General features: G+C 33.0%; 1 long non-coding RNA gene across 1 annotated transcript; it reads right to left on the bottom strand.

Moving 5' to 3' along the window:
* Nucleotides 1–21,170: 21,170 nt before the first annotated feature.
* LOC133816127 (uncharacterized) lies at nt 21,171–22,097 on the bottom strand. Its single transcript, XR_009885028.1, has 2 exons — nt 21,616–22,097; nt 21,171–21,402 (listed from the first exon to the last, which is right to left on the bottom strand). It is a non-coding gene; the product is annotated as an uncharacterized LOC133816127 (long non-coding RNA).
* Between the last annotated feature and the right edge of the window lie 1,983 nt (nt 22,098–24,080).

Raw genomic sequence — 24,080 nt, 5'->3', positions numbered from 1 at the left:
GCATGATTTGTTATACTTGTTGGAAAATCAACGTGAATCTAGTTATTATTTATAAAGCATGTATTTTATATAAATGCTTATCTGAATATCTCTCTTACTTGATTGAGTTTTCTTGCTAGGCCTTGGCTCACGGGTGTTTTGTAGTGCAGGTAAGGGAAAATGAAAATTGTACCAACCTTGAGTTGGAGAGCTCTAGGGGGATCGCATACATACTCAGCCTGCTTGGCCACCACAAATGAGATACTTTTCATTAAATATTTTAGGTTGGCTAGTTCTTTACTTTATTATACCTGTATTTTGATTTAAATATTTGGAATCCCTTATAAATATTCAAACTTTTTTGATAAAAATTTGGACTTCGTTGACCAAAATATTTAATACTAAAACCAATGTTTAACCTAAATTTCACTTTTTGAGTCCTAATGACTCGCTTAACGAGTTAAGCACTATTTTTAACATATGGTGTAACGTTCCTGGATTAGTAGGGCATTACACGAACCATCTTAGATGTGGCTCACAATTGTTTAGTGTTGATAACTATTCACTTATGACTAGTTCTTACCCATTGAATTTTTTCCCTTAGATGTTTACAAGTTTTGAGTTGGGTTGTCATCATTGGTGAATCTCTTATTTTAGGAGTTTCAGTCTTATCCCTCTAGATGTAGAACATATTATGTTAGAGAATATATTATATTGCTCAGTGGAAATGGTAAAACCAAAATACAACTCTATGCAAAAAAATACAATAGACAAGGTAATATTTAAACAAGTGTTACAATGCTCAAAATACAAGTAAATAGAAAGATGTAGAAGATGATGATAGATATATTGATAATACAACTCAAAGCATAACAATACAAATAAATATATAAGATAGAAGCAAAAAAATATAAGAGGTAGAAGAACAAAATAATGAGAAGAATAATAGATAAAATCTCACACTCGCATAACCAAAGTGTAGAGTAGTGGGGATCACCAACTTGAACAAGGTTCAAGACCTTTGTCCGGAAACTTATTTCCCCCTATTCTCTAAGCACTAAGGGATCTCTCAAGGAAATAGCTCTTTGGAATAATCAAGCTCTATGGTGTATTTTCCAACCAAGTGCTTTGTGGATAGAAAATGGTGTGTCATAAAATTGAGCATTAGGCTCCTATTTATAGAGTTTGAGATACCCTTTGAATGTCAAATTCCACCAACCCCCATGACTGTTACCAATGTTTAATTGAATGTTTATGGAATTAAAATTGAGATTTAGGAGTTACTTGGGATGTTAGAACCATTCAAATTGGAAAAAACTGAAAAAAGAAATTGGTTGTCGGCCTCACCGGTCACGGCCAGGAGTATTAGTGGCCGCAGACGTTGGTCTTTGCCTCCCAAGCCGCGAACTAGGAATATCAATGGACGCGGCCACAACCCATTTTCAGCATCCATATTTTCAGCTTTTCCTAAACGTCCCAAACCCTTTCCCACATGATTTTGTAACATCCATACACATAATGGGAGTTAAAAACATGTCTCCAACAACCATATTTCATAATGGCTTTGTGAAATCCAAACTAAAATGTGTGATAAAAAATCTACACTATTGGGTTTGGGAGCTACAAATTTGAAACTGATTTTATAACTCAAAAACATGCCACATTTGGGCACACACATGTGTCCAATTTTGTGACTCTCAACAATATGTTACAAGGTGTGACAAATCACATTATGTCACATTATTTGATCTAACATTATATTTTTCTAAATATTATAACATATTAACCTTCTCACAAGAGATTTTGTAAATACGAATCTGCTAAGTTATTACTAGTTTTAACATATGAGATAGATATGATTCCATCTTCAATCAATTGTCTCATATACTCATGTGTTAGCGAGCTTTTAGCTTTTTCAAAAAGCTGCATTAAAACAACTCTCCAATAAATGTGTTTTTTAATCTAAATATATTTACTATTTATTATATATTAATCTAAATTAATGTGATAATAACATAAATAATATTTAATTCTTAAATATTTTTATTTTGCTCTAAAAATATTTATATAGTTTCATATCTATTAGTAATTTTTTATATTAACAAACCACATAATGTCATAGTATTTTCAAATTATAATTTATCAAACACACTAATTTCATCTTTTAGGAAAAAAATAATAATTAAAGACATAAAAAGTGAGACTTTTGCTTACTTTTTACATATTTTTTATTATATCATGACTAGATTATTCACCGTGATCATAATAATTAGAATTTTTGCTACACCAACTTGTTATAATATATATGTATACAATTATAATTCTATATTATATAATATAATATTTTTGTTGATGATCACTTTATTAGTGTTTTATCAAAATCATATTTTAGGTTAAATTTTTTTAAATAGATACAATATTTATATTGAATTCTATTTAGTACATTTAGTATGTGTGAATATATTTTAATAAAATAAATATAACATCTATTTTGGTCTTTTAATACTTAATAGCACCTTAATCATATAGTTTACCAAACACTCTCATTCAACTTTTCAAACTCACAACACTTTAAAATTTATAATATACCAAACACTTAGAAGCTTTTTTTCCTCAACACAACTACAATTGTTTTTCCCTACAACACAAATGTTATGATTGGTTAAATATATAGTGAAATTAGTTATGCACAAAGATGTGCTAAGACCATAACGGTTTCACTAAAGTTATCATGTGAGAGTTGACTTGTGGTATAGGCATTTATAAATCATCTTTTAGGTCCAAAGTGTTTCTTTGGAGTATATGAGAGTACCCAAAAATTTTGGGAGTATTTGGGGATGTTTTGAGAAAAGTTTTGGAGGGCCAAGCCCGAGGCATCGGTGATGCGTTGCCTCATTTGTGGATTAAGCATCGAGGCAATGCATTGCCTGGTGCCAGGCAACGTGTCATCTGGGTTGTCCGTACGAATCCATACAATGACATGTTTTGGCTCCAAAATTAAAATTAAAAATCTCTAATCTCATTGGTTGAGTCTAAAGAGGTTCTTATACTATTTAAAGGGATCATTTGAGTTAATTGATCAATTGATCACTGACATCTCTCTCTCTCTCTAGCTCTCAAGATTACTAGTTTTCTCCAAGATCTTCATCAAGAAAGCTTGAGTTGCATGAAGATCCAAGGCTTGTGAATTCCAATCTCATTCCATTGTAGTAGCTTCAAGCAATCTCAAAGGGGAGGCTAGGAATAGAGATTTTTGGACAACAAATCTTTATTTGTGTCAAGCCTTGGTACATGTTGTGATTCACATAAAATCATAGACTTATAATTTTATGTAACTTGGTGTTCTCTCCACAAATGTCTATTCTTTATCTTGATCTAATTTATGTTTTTCTTACATTATATCCATGGTTATATTGTGATTAAATGTTTCTAAATTCATGTTAGAATTATTAAATTACTTTTTATGTAATTATCAAGATTTGCATTCATACTTTGAATATGTTTCTTTAGTTATCAAGATTTGCATTCATACATTGAATATGGTTCTTGATAAGTATCTATAATTTGAAATATTGAATTAAATCTCATTATTCATTGTTCGATTAGAAAGTGTAAGCCATAAATCTCCAACACACAACTGCAACTACTTTTCCACACAACACGATTGTACTGAATTGACCCTTAGACTTATGTGTCTAAACTTCCCATTATACACACTATTATATGCTCTAGCAAGAGTAACTTGACTATCACAATGTATCGAGATTTTCGATACTATATCTTTGGTAAAGGGAATGTCCAACATGAGATCTCTAAGTCACTCTTCCTCTTTACCAGTTGTCATTGGAGCTATAAATTCACCTTCCTCTTTTAAGATCTATGCTTCAGTAGTAAACAAGGCACCCCCATAGTTTATGATAATCAATATTTGGTTTATTTCCTTTCCATGCTCATATGGAGAGATATTATTTTTCTTCATATAGATACAATTCAATATATGACATGCGAATAACAATGCTTCACCCCCACAAATTAATACTCAATTTAGAATGTCATAGCATAACATTAACTATTTCAAGAAAAGTCCTAGTTTTCCTTTTCTGCTATACCATTTTGTTGTGGAGTATATAGGGCGGTCCATTCATTAAGTATACCATGCTTTTCACCAAACAAGTTGAAATCATTTTAATAATATTCATCACCCTCATAACTTTTAAGCACTTTAATTTTTCTTTCCAATTGATTTTCAACTTCAACTTTATATATTTTAAACACATTAAATGTTTCATCTTTGTTCTTAAGCAAATAAACATATGTGAACCTAGAACAATGATTAATAAAGGTAATAAATACCTACTTCCACCTCTAGTCAACATATCATTTAGTTCACATAAATAACTATGTATCAAATCTAGCAGGTTAGAATTTTTATTAACACTAGGTAAAGGCTTTTTAACCATTTTTAATTCTATACATAGTTCACATTTATCATGCTCAATATATCACTATGAATCAATACACATTTAATTGTTCTTTTGATAGTACTATAACCTATATGTACAAGTTTATTATGTCATAGAGTAATAGAATTTGAGTCAAGTATATAAGAAAAAGAAGTAGAAACTTTATTAGAAGTATAAACCTTATACATTCCATCACAAGCATAACCCTTCCCTACAAAAATTCATTCCTTGGACAAAATGAGCTTTCTGGATTCAAGCACTGCCTTGATACCTGATTTGGTAAGCAAGTCTCCACTAATAAGGTTTCTACTCATGCCTGGTACATAAAGAACATTAGTAAGTAAAACTTCTAGTCGGAAGTGAAAAGGAGATCAAGTGTGCCCCTTCCCTCAATCTTGAACCTCTGTTCATTGCCCAATTGAATTCCATGCCCATCACTTGTGTTTTCAAAGGTCTTAAAGAGAGACCTATCATGAGTGACATGGATGGTGGCACAAATGTCATAGCACCACCCTTGCACTTTCCCATTGATTGCATTTGTTGACGATGAGAACTCGTCAACGATATAGGATTGGAAAACTCAGTGTGTTGCAAAAACTATGTAGAAAGAAGATAGAAAGAACTTGAAGGAGAAGATGCAGAACTACAATGGAGAAAAAGAATTGTATATTCCTTAATTGTGTGAGCGTACAAAGAATTTTCCAACCCCCTAGTCTGAGGGGTGGAAGTCTATTTATATTTGGGATCTAATGGCCCTTATTACATGGTGGTCCCAAGGGACAAGAACGTACGCAGGTACATTGTCAGGGTCGTTGTGCAGGATGTTGGGGTGTTGGCTCTGGTACATGGTCGGGGGTGCTCAGCTAGTGCCTCCATTCTTTATACGGGTTCGTACCACCACTACTTGTCAGACACAGATGTCAGGGTCATGCCTCTGTCCTCCTCATAGTGTACACCACGTACTCACATACGTACCTTGTACCTATTTCTTCTTACACGTCCAAGACATGTCTTTTCTCCAAGCTTTCTCCTTCTTCGCTAAGTGTGAGAAAGCTTGCAAGTTACTAGAATTAACTTGCTTAGTCACCTTCACTAATCTCGGCTTGATATTCAATGATGAGGGGGTTTCCACTAGTGTTCCTAATGCATATACGTGAGAATTCATACGTACACTGTAACGACCCAACTATCTATGAGACTTAGGTCATTAAACCTACTAGACATAACTACAACCTTGAAGAAACATGCATAAGAAAATTCATAACTTTATTGAAAACTTAAAAAAAAAAAAATTATAATACATAAATGAGCTCATTGTTCTAAAATAAAACATAACTTTAAATAAAATTGTTTACAAAGCTAAATGCGGAAAAATACATAGAAACATAATTTAAAGAGACAAAAAAAAACTTTGTCCTCGAATCGACACTCAGCCCATCCACTCCATTCACCTCCATACACACACCAAGCTTCCAAAAATCATTTCTCCTTTGCATCTATTTTCCTGCATCATACTAAAAGAAAAGGAGTGAGCCTAATGCCCAGCAAGGAAAAACTACTAACAACATACACATAAAATCATATCATAACATATGCTATAAACATATCATCACATATAATATAAACATATTATAACATATTCCATATAAGATTATACTAATAATGGCCATTATGACATGTGATAAACCATCTACGTCCCCTGTCTAATATTTGAGGTAGGTTAGATCACATGTAGTGTATGATAATCCATCTACGTCCCTTGTCTAATATTTGAGGTAGGGTAAATCATAACATAACATATTAAAACATAAACTTATCATAACATATTATACATAACATAACATAAAAGCATAACATATCATACAAACATACAAGATCTAGCCTATTTTCCTTACCAAAAGAACCGGGATATGAGAACAAATGTGGGGCTTTGAATACTCCTAAAACCAGCAATAGAATAGTGAGTATTTCTAAAGGAAATAGATGAAAAGAATAGAACTAAACCACCAAGAGAAAACTTACCGAAAAGACAACTTAAGTTCAAAGAACTTAAAAACCTAACCACAAAACCATAACAAAAGTTAGAACCTGAATGAAAACTAAAGAAACTAAGGAATCAAAATAATTGAACTTAAGAATAAGGGTACCTTTGTTGACCTTATAGATTAGCCTAACTCCAATACCGAAATACTCTAATCCTCACTTCCCAAGTGTTTGATAAAGCTTAAGAATGATAAAGCTTTTTCTTTCTTTCCTAACCCAAGTGTATCACTCTTATGTTTTCACTAGCACCTTGGAGTATGATCACAACTGAAGAGTAAGTGAAAGGGTTGGGTACTAGGTCCTATTTATAGAGGTAAGGAGTGAAACTAACCCCATTTTGATTTGAATAAAAATAATGAATTTAATTGAAGATAATTGATTTTTCGTCAATTAGAGGCTGAAGACTCAGTCAAAACTAACTGAGTAGGTATAAGGAGTCAAAGGTGGTTTTTAAAAATTAAAAACAAAAATAAAAAAAATAATGACAATATGGGCGATATATCGCCCCTATGTGGCGATATATCGGCTGGACCCTAATCCTGAGCCTCCGTTCATTCGATCATGCAACGTCAACGTGTTTTCCATATTCAGCGTCAGGCGATATATCGACTCTATTGCTGCGATATATCGGCATACGTGATTATTTTAAACACTTAATTGCACTTTTTCAGCATAATTAAGGTTGGATAACTACTTTGACTAAGTCAAATTACAACCCTAACGGATTTTGGTGAAGATTAAGCCTTATATTCCCTTATTTTATCATTAAAATAATAATTCCTTAATAATCATGCATATGAAAAGTGTCTTAATCCTATTGGCTCTATCTAAACCTTAGGAATAGCCATGCTCATGACAAGTGTCATATTCTTATTGGCTCTATCTAAACCTTAGGTTATAATAATTATCACATTTATAACCAGCAATATTAATCAATCCTTATGTTATAATTAATATTCTTAAAATATAGGTTAAACTTATAAAATCCATAACTATTGCTAAGAGTTTCCAACTAAGTCCCGCTTTGAACCAAAATCCACGAAATTAAAATACTACAACTACTACTAACTATCTAGCTAAGTAAACATTCTGGGACTCTACATACACGCAGCAAGGAACCAGGGTGGGATTTTTCCTCGTTGGTGACATTTACTTCAGGAGAGAAGTAGGGCCTCTTCAACAAGGCACAAGTCAAGGGATTCCACCCGAAGCCCTTGTCACTTAGTATCCTCTGTGTGTGGGTAACGAGAAGGGTTCTCGTGCAAAGCATCAGGTCTAGCATGTGCGGTGCCTCACATAGGGAGGCGGATGTCACCTCGACATGGTCTAGATATGGTGAGGCGTACGCAAGTCATGGGTCGCCAAGGCCCTCGCATAGTGAGGCCCTTCATGCAACATACACGGGCGGCTGCCAGGGCCCTTGCATAGCGAGGTCGTCAATGAAGTCGTACGCTGGTGATGGTTGTCTGGGCCCTTTCATAGTGAGGCCATCAACGAAGTCGTACGTGGGTGACGGTTGCCAGGGCCCTCGCATAGCGAGGCCATCAACGAAATCGTACACGGGTGACGGTTGCTAGGGCCCTCGCATAGTGAGGCCATCAACAAGGCCTTATGCGATGAAAGGTCGACCTCGCATAGTGAGGCCCTCCATGAGGATCGCATCATACCTTATGTCGCGGAATTTGTATGCGCATCCGGCCTCACTTTCATGAAGGTTGCCTTATGTGGGTCTGTTCTTGTTAATAAGGCCATATTTGTAATTTTGGCGTGTTGAGGGCATAAATGTGATTATATGTATTAAATGATTGAGACCACATTATTATGTGGATATGTTTGTAGTATTCAGCTCGAGGCGATCCTAGTGAGCGGATTAGCGGAATAGTCACAACGGGGTCCAATATCCAGCTCGGGGCGAGCCTAGGGTTATTTCGGGGACGTAGTGTGTATTTGGGATTTATTGGTTAATGGGATATTATTTAGTGATTAATTGGGCATGCCGGGATTAATTGGGAATTTATAGGGCTACTTGATGTTTAGCGGGAAAAATAGTGGCATAAGACGATTTTGCCTCTGGTTGTGTTAAAAGGGCTAAGTTAACACCTGGCGCACTTTGGTCTTTTGTGTTAAGGGAAATCGTTAGGGAAAGGCTTGAAGAATTAGCCAAAAACATCACGATAATCTCTCAGCATCTCTCTCTCTCTAGTCAGCTCTCTCTCTCCCTTGGTGTGCATAGAGGTTTAGTGAAATTCATGGAGAATTGGTTCAGCAGTTGTGGATTTGAAGCTTGAGGACTGAGAATTGAAGCTGGGATCAAGTAGAGCAACTCAGGGGGGATCAAAATCTAAAATTAAGGTAAGCTTATCTCTGTTTCTTTTATGAATTTCAGCCATGGTTTTAGTGTTTTTCTAGGTTTAAGACTCTAGTGCTGATTTTGAGATATAAGGTAGCTTTGAGCTAGTTTATAAGCCATAAGTGTTTGATATGCTGTAAGGAACATGTTGGGTGATTGATTTTGGAAAAAATGAGGTTTTTGGTAGGGAAATTCTGAAGATTTTTTGATTGAAAACGTAAAGAGTTTATGGGTTTTGGGCTCAACCCGTGGCCCTGTTCTTCAGGCGCTGCAACCCGTGTGTGTGCGAGGATGTTGGGGGCCTCTTAAATTTTTCCCTGCATTGCGACGCAGATTGTTAGGAACGGTTCCTAGTGCGCAGCGGAAATTGCGATACTGGTATACAACAAAAAATTTCATATAAACAATCTTTATATGAGAATCATTTAATATGCAATATGTTAATCAATATAAAATATGAATATGAAATATGATACAAAAATGATTTACCTCTTGTAGCCTATAAAAAACCCTTAAATATTTTCGTATATGTTTCGATCTTCCTATCCATGCTTGAGTGCTCACACCAAGGTCTTTCAAGACGTTCTCTACGCCTCAAGATGTGGGTGGGCACATAGAGAACAAGGATCAATTTTGTGAATCAAAAGTATTCTCAACACATAAGGTTTTTTATTATAGGCTAGAGAGAATAGGTTTTTCTTTTTGTGAAAAAGATGATAGTATTTCTTCTCTGTATCAAACTTGTGAAAAACTTAGTGTTTCTATTTTCTATCAAATAGAATATATAGACATTATTACCATAATAATAATAATAATAATAAAGAAAAATCAATCACCATTTATAATAATAATGATAATAGACAAAAATCTATCATTCCATTTAAAAACCCCTTTTAAAATGTTTAATTAATTAAATAAAAAATAAAAATGAAAAACCAATATCTGATGAAATCAGATGTGCCACACCCATAGAGTAGTCCAAGCCCTATGCGTGTGGTCTATCCCTAAAAAATGAGATTTGGATTTTTCATGTGTTTTTACTTTTAACTAATTAATAATTAGATATTCAAATAAGGTATCATCTTTTTAATGAAAAAGATAACAATTTAAATTTCAAAATTCAAATTTTGAATTTTCATCATTATCTTATTATTAATTGAATGAATATAATAATCAATACCAATTTTGATTATCTATATTTATTTATTCACACTTAAATAAAATAATTGATTAAAATAAATTTCTTTTATTTCTACACAATTTCGAAATTGCACAAAAGCAATAATAAATTGTGCAACTTCAATAATCACATAATTGCACATTTATCCCGAAGAATAAATATTCTCTCTAACAGCTCATTCACAGTTTAACCCTTGTATCAACTCTTACCTTGATTAGTGTTGATAGAGCTGCTCCGGGGACCTATGGACCAATAATTCCAAGCTCCAATAAATAAAAGATTATTAACCAAAACTCTTTGATTCAATAATCATATTTATTAATCTCATGATTATTCCACTTATAAATATGAGACTAAACTCTTGAGAATTAAAGACATATTTACCGAGTACTTTATTGTAACCACAAAGTGTCCATTGATATAATCATTACATACAAATTAATCCTCTATTATGATTCATAATTAAATGGGAATAAAATTACTGTTTTACCCTTTTAATTATATCTTGATTCCTAGTGTACCATTGACTTTACTAGTGAAGGTTAATTCATAATCTGATTAAACAAAATTTTCAGTTCCAAAAGCCAACCCAAAAGGGAACCTTCATTCAATCTATAAGAAGGTATAGATTCCATATCTGTTAAGCTATGTCCCTATCCATATACATCATTGAGTCCTCAAAACAATTGTTCTTATCCTGATCATTCTAACAAACTGTAACGCATGAATCAATGGATCAAGTAACATATATAGGAGTTCATAGTAACTTCAGAATTAAGATCTGTTTGTATATGATCATCATTTGATGTGTTTTATAATACTACGAAATGGTATTTAAACAAGTATTATTAAAACACATCTAGTCTAGTTCTACATACTCTCAGCATGAAAAGTACCTCCACTAAAGTGTCCTACTACACTAGTAACCCGGATCTAGGTCACATGTATACATAATACTAGTGGATTGTACTAGTAGTAATTAATATAAAGATTCCATAACATTATTTTACTATGAAGTATTTAAGTTCATTATCTCAATCTCGAATCTCTCATATCAATATGAGATTGAGACCACGTATATGAACTTGGGAATTTTATGATATTTACTTAATATTATTAGCAATAATATAGTACATAAGCTACATATATAGAATAATTCAATTCATTTATTTATTTCATTAAAACCATTGTCTACTACAATTTCTTTTAGGGCACAATTCCCAACAATCTCCCACTTGCCCTAAAGCAAATGAGACATTCTCTTAACCCCATGCTTCTTACATTTCCCTGAAAAGATTTAATAGATAAAATATTTGTGAATGGATCTGCAAGATTATCTTCAGAGGCAATCTTCAGGACAACAACATCTCCTCTGTTGACTATCTCTCGAGTTAAGTACTATTTCATCTCTATGTGTTTTCCCCTTTTGTGACTTATGGGTTCCTTTGAATTAGCTATTGCCCCACTATTATCATAGTACAGAACAAGTGGCTGATCCATGCCTGGAACAACTTCCAGATCAATATAGAACTTCTTGAGCCACACAACCTCTTTAGCTGCTTCACAAGCTGCTATGTTTTTGGCTTCCATGGTGGAGTATGCAATACTGGATTGTTTAATACTTCTCCAAACTATAGCTCCTCCTCCAAGTGTGAAAACTGATCCAGATGTCGACTTTCGACTATCTTTGTCTGATTGAAAATCATAATCAGTGTATCCAGTGGGGTTCAAGTCGCCACCTAAATACACAAGCACGTAATATCTAGTATGCCTAAGATACTTGAGAATATTCTTTATTGCTATCCAATAACCCAATCCAGGATTGGATTGATAATGGTTGACTATCCCTACTGCATAACAGACGTCAGGTCTAGTGCATAACATTGCATACATTATACTGCCTACTATAGAGGCATAGGGATACTGTCTCATTTCCTTCTCTTCTTGAGGTGTTTGTGGAAATTGTTCTTTAGACAATTTAACTCCTGACCGGGTAGGCATGGTGCCATTCTTGGGGTTTTGCATGCCAAAGTGTTCTAGCACTTTAGCAATATAAGTTGCTGGAGACAGTGTCAAAATTTTGTTCTTTCGATCTCTACAGATTTGAATTCCCAAAACATATTTGGCTTCTCCCAAATCTATCATTTGGAATTGCTCAGCTAACCATTTCTTTACTTTTGTTAATGTTTCTATGTCATTCCCAATGAGTAGAATATCATCAACGTAAAGAACGAAGAATACCACAATCTTATTTTTTATTTTTTTGTAAACACAAGGTTCATCAATGTTTTGTTCAAAAACAAACATTTTTATTGTTTCATCAAATCTAAGATTCCAAGATCTCGAAGTTTGTTTAAGTCCATAAATAGACTTAAGAAGTTTGCAAACTTGTTGCTCTTGACCTTTAACTTCGAACCCTTCTAGTTGAGACATGTAAATGGTTTCGTCAAGAGAGCCATTCAGAAAAGTTGTTTTAACGTCCATTTTCCAAATCTCATAATCCATGCATGCAGCTATGGATAAGAGTGTGCAGATAGATTTGAGCATGGCCACATGTGAAAAAGTTTCTTCATAATCAACTCCTTCTTTCTGTGTGTAGCCCTTTGATACTAGCCTTTCTTTGAAAGTCTCTACTTTCCCATCTACACCTCTTTTCTTCTTCAATATCCATTTGCAACCAATAGGTTTAACATTTTCAGGTGGATCTTCAAGAGTCCAGACAGAATTGGAATACATCGATTCCATTTCAAGGTTCATGGCATTTAGCCATTTTTCTTTGTCAGAATATTCCATTGCATCTCTATATGTCAATGGATCATCTTTTTTGTGTCAGACATAAGCATTTGAACTTCATGTTCATAGCAACTGGTTGTTTACCAACCCTCCCACTACGACGAAGCTTTCTATTGTTCTGACTAGAACTGGCGATATCCTTTGGACGTTTCTCTCTTGCCATTGCTGGTGATTGGTCTTGTTTACTTGAGACCATTTTCGCAAGTACGACTTTACTTTGAGGTTTGTGGTTATTTATATAGTCATGCTCCAGAAAAGTAGCATTTGTAGATACAAACGTTTTGTTTTATTTAGGACTATAAAATATACCACCTTTTGTTTCTTTGGAATATCCTACAAACATACACACTTCATTGTGCAATTCCAACTTCCCAGTCTTTCCTGTAAGCACGTGTGTAGGACAACCCCATATACAGAAATTTCATAAACTAAGATTAGTACCACTCCATAATTCCAATGGTGTTTTCTGAATAGCCTTAGATGGAACAACATTGAGTATGTATAGAGCACATTGTATTGTATAACCTCAAAATGTCAAAGGCAATGATGAGTAACTCATCATCGATCTAACCATATCTAATAAGGTTCTGTTCCATCTTTTTGAAACACCATTTTGTTGTGGCGTTCCAGGTGAAGTGAATTGGGATTGAATTCCATGCTCACGCAAATGGTCCTCAAATTCATAATCTAAGTACTCTCCACCTCAATCTGATCAAAGTACTTTTAGTGATTTACCTAATTGCTTTTCAACTTCTGCTCAGAATTCCATAAACTTATCATAGGCTTTGGATATCCTTTGCATTAAGTACAAGTAACCATATCTTGAATAATTGTCAATTAAAGTGAAGAAATATTCATAACCTCCTCTAGCTTGGACATTTAGTGGACCACAAACGTCTGTATGTACAAGTTGAAGTGGTTCTGTGGCTCTTGAACCTTTAGCAGAGAAAGGTCTCTTGGTCATTTTTCCTTCTAGACAGGATTCACAGACTGGGAGAGAACCAATAGATAGGTCTCTTAAAGGAACATCATTTGTTAGTCTATTAATTATGTCTAAATCAATATGTCCCAATCTCCAATGTCACAGATATTTTTTACTATTGGAATATGTCTTTTGTCTTTTAATAGATCTAGGATTTGCAATTTTAAATAATTCAGAATTGTAAACATGCTCAGCGTTGGGCTCTAACTTGTAAAGTCCACCTTTAGACTTTGCAGAACAAATGTCAAAACCATATTTCGAAATAACAATCGAATTATTATTAACAGAAACATTAAAACCTTGTTCATACAATTTTGATAAGGAAATTAAATTTCTAGTAAATCCAGGAATAAAATAAACATTGTCCAACACAATAATTTTATTATTGTCAAAATCTAGGCGAACTTTTTCAACTTCAATTGCTGAGATCTCCTGACCACTTCCAACTCTCATGGTCACCTCTCCATGAGCCAGCTTCCTTGAAGTACTAAGAATCTGCGAAGAAAAACAAACATGGTTAATGGCTCCAAAATCAACTATCCAGGATGATAAATCACTTTCCACTAAGCAAGATTCTAAAACAAGTAAATCAAATTTACCCTTATTTTTGTCTTTCAGTTCAGCCAGGTACTTAGGAAAATTCCTTTTCCAATGATCGTCAACTCCACAATGAAAGCATGCTCCTTTCGGTGCCTTCTTTTTGGATTTTTTGTAGAATTATTCTTCTTGGAATACTTGTTGGTCTTCTCTGGTTGTTTTTCCTTTTTCTTGTCCTTTCCCTGGCCACCCTTCCTCTTCCTTGAGTTACCATTTGAAGTGGAAGGCTTGGTTTCAGCAACATTTGCCTCCTCAACCTTAGTGGAACTTTTGTTTAGAGATTCAAAAGTTTGCAACTCATTCAACAGTTGGATCATATTGTACTCCAACTTGTTCATAACATAGTTGGTAGTGAGTGCCGCAAAAGCTGGTGTGAGAGATTTAAGTATCACATGTACTTGAGTTCTCTCATCAATGGTTGCACCATGGATTTTTGCATCGTGCAATATGTTGATCATGTCTAGGACATGTTCTATGATATAAACATTTTTCTTCATTTTTATATTCATGAAGCTTCTAGTAGCATCATGTCTGCACTTATCGGATTGCTGGCCAAACATGCCTTGTAGAGATTCCCAAATCTCATAGGTTGTTTTAATAGTTTCAAACTTCTTTCTGAGCACATCGCACATACTAGCAAGCATGTAACATTTGGCCTTATTGTTAGATAAGATCCAATTGTCATATTTCTCTCTTGCAGTTTTAGCAGCAGTGAGAGCAGGGACCTCAGGACATTCCTCATTAAGAACAAACATGTGGTTTTCACATATCAAAACAATGTTCATGTTTGATTTCCATTTCATGAGCAATCAATTTCTCATTAGAAAGTAAAGCAGTTACAGAGTTTGGAATGGACATATTGCTCAAAATTAAATAAATAAAATATAATGAATTAATGCATATATTTATTAAATAAGAAAATAAACAACTTAAAATCTTTTTACCATCTTAACAAATTAAGACTAAATAAATTATATGAGTTATCAAATAAAAAACATATAATCAATCTTAAGCATGTTTCTAAAAAAATGCATGCTTAATATGTACTATGTGGGCAATATGTATGGCATGTTATTATGCATGATAAAGTATTAAAAAAATTAATCATGTTCAAGCACATAAATAAAAGCGGGTTGGGTGTTTTGGGTATTTCTAGAAAATTACAACACTTGCAAAAAATACACAAAAATAATTAAACTAACTAGGGCCTAATAAAGAGCAACTATTTTGATCTTGGACCTTATCTTTTAGTCAATTGGGCCATTACTATGTTAATTAACCATTATGAGTAAAATAACCTTTTAATTATTTTAAAAAAAATTTAAAATAATCAAACTTTGGGTTTTTAATACCCAACAAGCTATTGAGATCCAATTGGAATTTGGACTCATCACAATTAACGCAAAATTTATAACTAAAACACTTTTAATTATATTGGGCTTAATATAGCCCAATTGGATAATTACACATCCATTAGGGTTTGCATGACACAAACCCTAATGGGTGTGTCAATGGTGGGTTGCGCTGACAGTGCGTAGGAGGCTGGGCCGCAAGGGTGCAGGCGCGGGGAGTTGGGCGCGCACAGGGGCAATGGGTGCGCGCAGAGGCGCATGGAAGGTGTGCATGGGTAAGGGCAGTGGCTAGGGCCTCCGGGCTCGGTCCATTACACAATTTTTCAGAATTTAATATAAATTACAAAATTCATATGCCCAAAAATAGCTTACAATTTTTGTATATCTAGAAAAAAATTAAGAACATTTCCTAACCCAAAAACACCATGATAATCAACCCTTAAGAACATAAACTATTCATACACAAACATCCATCCATTCATATATTACACATAATACAAAAATGCATATGATACCCACACAGTAATTAACATATGCAGGAATTAAAGATGGCTCTGGTACCAATTTTTAGGAACGGTTCCTAGTGTGCAGCGGAAATTGCAATAACGTATACGACAAAACATTTCATATAAACAATCTTTATAATAAGATCTTTTAATATGCAATATGTTAATCAATATATAATATGAATATAAAATATGATACGAAAATGATTTACCTCTTGTAGCCTATCAAGATTCCTTGAATCTTTTAGTATATGTGTCGATCTTCCTATCCTTGCTTGAGTACCCACACCTAGATCTTCCAAGACGTTCTCTACACCGTAAGATGTGGATGGGCACATAGAGAACAATGATCAATTTTGTGAAACAAAAATATTCTCAACACATGAGACTTTTGATTATAGGCTAGAGAGAATAGGTTTTTCTTTTTGTGAAAAATATGATAGTATTTCTTCTCTGTACCAAACTTGTCAACACTTGTTGTTTCTATTTTCTATCAAATAGAATATATAGACATTATTGTCATAATAATAATAATGAATAAAAATCAATCGTCTTTTATAATAATAATGATAATAGACAAAAATCTAACATTTCATTTTAAAACCCCTTTTAAAATGTTTAATTAATTAATTAAAAATGAAAAATGAAAAATCAATATCTGATGAAATCATATGTGCCACGCGCATAGAGCAGTCCAAGCCCTATGCGTGTGGTCTATCCCTGAAAAATGAGATTTGGATTTTTCATGTGTTTTTACTTTTAACTAATTAATAATTAGATATTCAAATAAGGTATAGTCTTTTTAATGAAAAAGATAACAACTTAAATTTCAAAATTCAAAATTCAAAATTTGAATTTTTATCATTATCTTATTATTAATTAAATGAATATAATAATCAAAACCAATTTTGACTATCTATATTTATTTATTCACACTTAAATAAAATAATTGATTAAAATCAATTTCTTTTATTTCTACACAGTTTCGAAATTGCACAAATGCAATAATAAATTGTGCAACTTCAATCATCACATAATTGCACATTTATCCTGAAAAATAAATATTCTCTCAAGTAGCTCATTCACAGTTTAACTCTTGTATCAACTCTTACCTTGATTAGTATTGATAGAGCTTTCTCGGGGACCTATGGACCAATAATTCCAAGCTCCAATAAATAAAATATTATTAACCAAAACTCTTTGATTCAATAATCATATTTATTAATCTCATGATTATTCCACTATAAATATGAGACTGAACTCTTGAGAATTAAAGACATATATTTAGTGAATACTTTATTGTAACCACAAAGTGTCCATTGATATAATCATTACATACAAATTAATCCTCTATTGATGATTCATAATTAAATTGTAATAAAATTACTATTTTACCATTTTAATTATATCTTGATTCCTAATGTACCATTGACTTTACTAGTGATGGTTATTTCATATTCTAATTATGAATTTGATGCCAATAACCCTTTCAGTTCCAAAAGTCAACCCAAAAGGGAACCATCATTCAATCTATAAGAAGGTATAGATTCCATATATGTTAAGTTTTGTCCCCAACCATATACATCATTGAGTCCCCAAAACAATTTTTCTTAGTCTGATCATTCTGACAAACCGTAACACGTTAATCAAAGGATCAAGTAACATATATAGGAGTTCATAGTAACTTCAGGATTATTAAGATCAGTTTGTATATGATCATCAGTTGATGTGTTTTATAATACTATGAAACGATATTTAAACAAGTATTATTAAAACACATCTGGTCCAGTTCTACATACTCTCATCATGGAAAGTACATCCACTAAAGTGTCCTACTACACTAGTAACCCGGATCTAAGTCACATGTATTCATAATTCTAGTAGACCGTACTAGCAGTAATTAATCTAAAGATTCCATAACTTTATTTTACTGTGAACTATTTAAGTTCATTATCTCAATCTTGATCCTCATACCAATATGAGATTGAGACCACATAGATGAACTTGGGAATTTTCTAATATTTACTTAATATTAATTGCAATAATATAGTATATAAGCTACATATATGCAGTAATTCAATTCATTTATTTATTTCATTAAAACCATTGCCTACTACAATTGCTTTTAGGGCATAATTCCCAACACAGGTAGGGTGCGCCGCGGCCCGTGTCCCTTAGGAGAGAACCATGAGGCTCTCTAACTTCTAGTGCACCGCGGACCTAGGGGGTGGGTTGCGGCTCTAATTGAGATAAATAGCCACATTAGGTTTTTAGGCTCGGGAACTCAAACCTAAGTGCTTGGGAAGGATTTTACTACCCGGTTTAGTAGAATTCAAGGTCCCAAAGGCTAGTATGTTATTCTAAAGCATTTAATTGGTTTAACTTTTAATGGTTATCCATTATCGCTATGTGACTAGGGTTATCGTTAAGGCTCGGGATTGAGGATCACATTCGGGACAGTCTTATATCTTCAACTCGAGACTCGAGGTAAGAGAACTACACCCGGTTTGTGAATGGGGCTTAGACCTATTTGAACGATTTTGTTATGAATGTGAATATATCTGAGAATATCTAGATAGACATGCTTATGTAGGTTGCCTTTGATTGCTTGATGTGCAATGCATATTTGTGATTATATCTAGTTTGAAGGACGACCTAAGGATATCGAGGGCCGATCACAAGTGTGCGGAACGCAGCCCGGCCTAAGTGTGTCGAGGTCGGCTATAAGACCAAAGGACTTGGCCTAAGGGCATCGCACCTGAACATTACACAGTAAACAGAAGTGTTGTTTACACTTAGCTAATTATATTGATTTATGTGAAAGGTCTATGTGTTTGTTTGAGCTGAACATTACTGTTAAGCTTATTGCTTATATTCTGATGTTGATTGAACTTATTGTTCTAAGTTCACTGTGCATATAATGTTGCTTATTTGTGCTTGTTGAATTAAGTTTTCTTGCTAAGCCTTGGCTCACAGGTGCTATGTAGTGCAGGAAAGATTAAGCTGGACAAGCTGTGAGTTGGAGAGCTTTAAGGGCGGTGTGCACATCAGCAGCTGTTTGATCCCCACGGCCGAGGGATTGATAGGAACTAGAGCCAAATTGTATTTTGCCACTTAGGCTAGCTTCAGTTGTAATTATTTTAAGGGTTGTAATTGCCTTGTAAACACCTTTTTGGGGATCTCGTGTAAAAACTCTTACTTTTTAATGAGATACAACCACTTTATGATCAAAATATTTTAACCCTAATTCCTTAATTACGTTAGTAACACATTATGTCCAAATGGCTTGATTAGCAAGTCCTACACTATTTAAAATACACAATATAATGGTCTTGGCTATCCAGGGCATTACAATTAGTCATGCTCTACTTATGTAATTTAGCCATATAAATATTTTGCTAGAATTATTATATAGGATTATCTTTTACTGCAAAATTTCTATGAAGATTATTTTGTCTCTTTTTGGATATCTTATATTGATAATCACTTGATAATTAATGAGAATACTTAATTTATTTAAGATACCCACAGTGTATAAATTATTTTGCATGTAAAATACAAAATATAAGTGAATCTTTGTCTCACTACTTTCTCTCATTGAATTACTTTTGCTACATACTAAGTTTTTAACTCTTGTTAAAAATTCTCAAAATTATTTTCTCATTTTTGTCACTTTCTTTACTTGTCATTTTCTTACCTTAATTTTAGCTAATTTTCTTTGATTGTTTCTCATTCTCTCTTTGTGGATACGACATAGTCCGTTTACTACTGCGACCACAAGATGAATTATTTGGTGATATTACTACTCAACATTTATATTAAACTAATCTCAACATTGTTTAGTAACAACATAGGCATAATGATGTTTTTTTAGTAACTAATTTTGTTATGACTATAAGTAAGTTTTTTTTGTGTGTGTAGTGGTCGAGGATGCCTTTGTTGAACAAGGGAAGGTTTGACCCTTCCCTTTTATATCTTACTACCTTCTTCTTCTTCTTCGGGTCAAGAGAGGTCTTCACTCAAATGAGGAGACGAGGCAGAGTTAGAAATGCAAGGTAGTGGTCTTCACTACGATGAGGACGTGATGACGCCTTCAAGGAAGTACATATAGGATTGTGTTTGTTATTAAATGGGTTTTATGTTTTTGATTCTATGGCATGTTTAATGTTTTTTTATTATTTTGTAATTTATGTAAATTGATTTATGTTTTTGATTTAGCTAAGATTATAATTTTAAAGGGAGATTTAATGTTTTTTTTTTACAAGTCATATATAATTTTCTAGATTTAATCTATTTTGAAAGGAATAGAGTTATATTTTTGGGATTGTGATATCTTTACTTGGTCTTTGTTGGTTTTTTGAATTTGATATGGGATTATAGTATTAGTTAAGAAATGTGAGTCATTTTTTTTCCAATTGAAACCCGAAGTCGTGAAAAGGACCCCTTATTCACTTGTCCTCTAACAAGACATGAAACACTATTCAACTTACGTCTCTCGTGGGGAGTTGTGATACCCTATTTTTATTTTATATTTTTAGTCGAGATTTTATTTTATTTTTTGTATTTTAATAATTTTTTATATATTTAATTAATTAATTTGAATTATATAATTATTTCAAATTCTTATTAAATTAATAAAATTGAAATTTTAAACTTTATATTATAATGGGAAAATACCACTTTGGCCCTCGTGTTTTACCCGAATACTCGATCGACCCCTATGTTTTGTTAAATGACAAATTGGACCATGTGTTTTATAAAATTGAACAAAATGATATCATGAACTTGATTTTGGTCAAAAAAATTTACAATATGACCAAAATGCCCTCGAATTTTTTATTTGAGGACTTAAGCAAATAATTAAAAACAAATTTTAAAATAATTATTAATTTTAAAATAAGAAATCATTGAAATGAATATCTTAATTCAACAAATAAAATCTAAGATATTAATATAAAATATTAAATTAAATCTTTCTAACATAGAAAATCAAATAAAAACTTCTTCCCAAAAACTAAACCTAAAAGAAAATAAATAAATCTTCTCTAAAAGAATTGTTCTTCTTCTTTCTTTCAAAAACCCACAAACCCAGTGCTCATCACTCTCTGTCATCTTCTTCTAGCTTGATTATTTTTGATTTGCTGAAAAGGCCATCACCTACAATAGAGGTAAACCAACATCAACTTCAAGCACATTCTCATAGTAAAGCTCTAAAACATTGAATTAGAAATTATTAAACTAAAAACCAGATCTGGTTTGGAAGAAAAAGTTATGAACATAGCAAAACAGATAAATCAATAACCCATCAACAAAAATTGAATGATTCTCTCTAAAATTCCACTGAAGCAAGGGAGGTTGATCTATACTCACCATTGTTTTGAGCTTTTTGGTGATAAAATCCTTGATGCAACCTCTTTGTCGCGTGAACCCAAGGCCTTTTGGTTTTGAGCTTCAGATCTCGCTCATGAATCCATAATTGATGCAATCTCCCTTGCCGTGCGGATCCGAGATCTCGGGATTGGGGACGATGCAAAGCGAATTTGGCCAGGGTTGGGGACGAAGGGCGCTGGAGGTGGAGGCAGTCAGTAGTCAGGATTGGGGACGAAGTGCACCAGATCTGCGCCTCCCCATGTCGCACCACGAACCACAAGCCACGAGCTTTGATATAATAAGAGAAGAGAAGAAGAGATGAAAGATGAACATGAGAGAGAAGAGAAGAGAAAGGAACGCCATTAACATGAACAGAGAAGAAGAAGAAGAAGAAGAAGAATATGCGAGAAGGGGAAGATTCGGAAGGAAGGGGAAGAGTAGAGAGATGAGAGAGGAGAGAGAAAAGAAAAATTAAATGTATGTTTTTTTCTTTTTTAAATATTAAATTAAATTAAATTCATTTATTATTTTAAAATATATTATTATTTATTTACTTAATTCATGAAATCAAAAATTCGAGGGCATTTTGGTCATATTGTAAAATTGTTTGACCAAAATCAGGTTCAGAGTATCATTTTGTTATATTTTATAAAACACAGGGTTTGATTTATCATTTAACAAAACATAAGGGTCAATCGAGTATTCGGGAAAAACACAGGGGCCAAACTGGTATTGTTCCTTTTATAATTATTATATTAATTGTGTTTAGAAATATAAGCGAGTGTTTAAATTATAGAGTAGAGAAAATGAATTGTTTTGTTTCTAAATGATGTGGGACTAAAAAGAGATAGACAGAAATATCATGTCTTCCCCAGGAAGACATTAATAATCTAGAATATTCCCTCAAAAATTGAGTACAACAAAGCCCCTAAAATTAAAATAAAATTACATGTAAGTCCTTTAAAATTAGAAAAAAAAAAAAGAAAATTTAGCCTCCTTCACCATAAATTTTGGCTTCGTTTTTTATTGTCACGAGGAAGGTTTCGACGACACATTGTAAATTTTTTTTTAAAAAATGCTTAAAACTATACAAATGAAACAAAAATATATGCACAATAAAAAAGATATTATTTATTAAAGTTTCGTATATCAGGTAAATTTCTCTTGATTAAAATAAGTCTTAACTTTTCATTTATCTTTACCTTTTGATTGGATCTTGGATTTTAGAAGCTATTTTTTGTTCGATTAAATATTCTCATGCCTGGATTTAAAAATTACTTGAGAATTTAATTTTACCAAAAATTAAAAGTAGTGTAATTTTATAAAAATTTAAAATAACTATAGGTATATTCAAAAAGAGAAAATATTAAATGAAAGTTCCTCAAATAACTTTAGGAAAATATTTTCGTATATTTTTTGTCTGCTCACTTTTCCCTCAAATTTTTTTTGACTTGATGAATTACAAAGTCTAAATAAAGTCTTAAAACATTGGGGAATTAAAATGAAGAACTCGCCTCAAGTATGCCAATACACATCTTGGTAGTTTGACTAAAAGCTCCTTTGTATGGTTTTTTTTCCTCATCACAACTGTGGGGATTTACCCTTATGACCCTACACAATTCATACACACACGTTAATTACACCAAGGTCAAACTTGACCTTTCCCTTATCAAATATTTTCTTTCTTAGATTACTTTCCCTTTGTTTATTACTCAGTTAACCTAGAAAACTCTTGTGCATAAATCAAACTACACCATTCGAGGGTTTCTTCTCAGATCTCAAATATTAAGCAAAACACAATCAATCTCAATCACAAACAAAGAAACACAATAGAGAGTATGGGAATAGAGATGAAAACATAAATTTATAGAGGTTCACCACCAATAAATTGGGGCTATGTCCTCTAGAGCTCGCCTCAGAGATTGAGAGCTCTCGAATACACTAATCAATGGAGAATCGGTACATCCAAGCATCCAAGATTCCAGTTACAGATTCAACAAGTAATATTGTTCCCTTAATCTTTTACTTTTCTATGTTTTCTCCTAAATCAGAAAACTCTATCACTCTCTAATGTTCTCTCTTTTCTTTTTCAGGAATACAACTTCTCTTAAAGCTCTCTAAAAGAAAATTGACTCTTCTTCAAAGTTCACGATAAGATATCTGCCTTTTTCTGGTTACATACATTTATAGATTTAGCTAAGTAGAGTAAATTTCGGTTGAGTGTAATTTTCTTGTTCTGGACTGATTCTGTTGAGTTGTTGAGCTGGCAAGAATTTGTTGTAACAACTTTATAAGTGACTGTAATTGTATTTTGGTTATGTATGAGGACTTGTATTTAACAAATTCCACCCAAGTTCTCATATAGAACTAGAAGTCTGTTAGTGCAGTATCTATGAGGGTCTTCACTCTTTCCCTACCTTTGTTATCCTCTTGAGTCAACCCCAAGAAAATTCAAGCATAGATAG

Source organism: Humulus lupulus, chromosome 2, assembly GCF_963169125.1.
Source record: "Humulus lupulus chromosome 2, drHumLupu1.1, whole genome shotgun sequence".
Taxonomy (NCBI): domain Eukaryota; kingdom Viridiplantae; phylum Streptophyta; class Magnoliopsida; order Rosales; family Cannabaceae; genus Humulus; species Humulus lupulus.
Note: the sequence above shows the minus strand (reverse complement) of the source record. Positions and strands in the feature narration are given on the sequence as shown.